The sequence below is a fragment of the Lactuca serriola genome, chromosome 5 (assembly GCF_051521515.1).
Source record: "Lactuca serriola cultivar US96UC23 chromosome 5, Lser_US96UC23_V15, whole genome shotgun sequence".
NCBI classification, from domain to species: Eukaryota; Viridiplantae; Streptophyta; class Magnoliopsida; order Asterales; family Asteraceae; genus Lactuca; species Lactuca serriola.
Window position 1 is genome coordinate 78,934,698 of NC_136412.1, and position 1,813 is coordinate 78,936,510.

The 1,813-nt window shown below is 33.0% G+C and overlaps 1 long non-coding RNA gene across 1 annotated transcript; it reads right to left on the minus strand.

Moving 5' to 3' along the window:
* Positions 1-422: 422 nt before the first annotated feature.
* LOC145050626 (uncharacterized) lies at positions 423-1,008 on the minus strand. Its single transcript, XR_013683425.1, has 3 exons — positions 871-1,008; positions 636-779; positions 423-555 (listed from the first exon to the last, which is right to left on the minus strand). It is a non-coding gene; the product is annotated as an uncharacterized LOC145050626 (long non-coding RNA).
* Positions 1,009-1,813: the final 805 nt, after the last annotated feature.

Sequence of the window (1,813 nt, forward strand, 5' to 3'; positions counted from 1 at the left end):
AAAATCGTAAAGGTAACATCTATAACAACCTTGTCGTCTTGAGTATCACCAAAAACATTTTGAGTTGTATTGTTTTTATTCATCACTTCATCTTGGACAACCTATATTTTCAAATATAAAATATGAACACAGGTATTCATATATGTTAATAAAATTTAATAAATAATGTAGCGTATAACTAACCTGTTCATCATAATTTCTTTGTGACACTGTCGGATCCTCAAAAATAATGTCGTTCCAAAATTGTTCATTATTCACTTCTTCAAAAAAAACCTCTGTAGGTTTTTGTTCATTCATAAACACATGCTGCTCCAGTGCATGTACCCGTTTCAACAACTCGTCTAGCTTGTGTTTCCCACTGCCCCGACCTCTACCATGAGAGCGACCACTGGACAACATACTAGACGAAGATTCGTCTTGTCTCCTAAAATGGTCCCGTACTGGGGATGGAACTGCTTTCCCTTCACCATATACATACTCTTGAAATGACATATAATAAAAAGATGTCATCTCACCATCACCCGGTAACATGTTTTGTCTTGGTGGTAGCCCCTCCTAAAAAATTAAACATATTAAAAATGCATATAAAACTATAATAATCAACTTTATTAATAATAAACGAAATATTTTTAAACCTGCATCTTTGACCAAATCTTGTTCACGTCAACCCATTTCAATTTTTTTGTTCCGCTCCATCTTTTCATCCGAGGCAAGTCTTTATTTTTTCTCAATGCAAATCCACATGCACGAACAGCCGGAATCATCTCATATATCCATATCTACAATTTTGTACAATAACAGTAATAAAAGTTAAAATTAAAATAAAAAATATAACAATAAAACAATTTAAATATAAGAAAATTTTTATACCCTAATTGGAGCCGTAAATCCTGAGACGGAATACTTTAAAGTTTGACCACGCTGAGGAAGTGATAAATAATGATGTATCTTATTCCACGTATCCTCAAGGTCAACAAAAGTAAAATCCCATAGATAGCTACCCCAAGAGAAGCTAACAAAACAAAAAAAAAAACAAAATTGATTATTATATAAATTATAACTTTAATAAAATAGAACTTTTAACGTAAAGAAAATATACCTATTCCAGAGATCCAAATTCTCAGCCAAAAAAAACCAATCTTGTGGCACCCGATCGTTAACTTCTTTGCCCAAAAAACCTTCACACAAAATGTATATCAAACATACTCTAACTGCATCAAGGTCGTCAAGTGCTAAGAATGTTTGATTTAAAATTAAACTTTTCAGGTCGCCGATTTTCACCGAACTATTAGTATGGTCCGGAAATAGCCGTTCACGCAGTAAACATCTTTTTTTACTGCTTATTAATTTTTCCGACCCTTTTCTCCCAATGTTTTTTGGATACTCCCCAAAATTGAAGCCGGTAATCAAACAAAACTCTTCCGGCCCATAAACCATTTTGGTATTGCCTACTCGAAAATATAAACGTTTTATTCCATCTGGAGATAAAACAGGGTCCGGCCGGATCTGATGAAGGAACATTTTATGAAACAATAAAGCGTCCCCTTGTAAACGAGGGACATCAATAAAATAGCCAAAGACGGTATTTCTGAAAATAGCACGTCGGGCATCATCTAAAACTTCAAAGACTTCCCATATGTTACCGCCAGAGCCTTTTAGGTTCGCAAAGGCTTTCGTATTCATTAAACTAAAATCATGCTGCAAAAAAAAAAACACAAAAACAAATTAGATAACTAAAAAATATATTTTTTTTTAAATATATGATTACGAACTGCAAATATTTTCTTAATTACTAATATATATATTTCCCCGA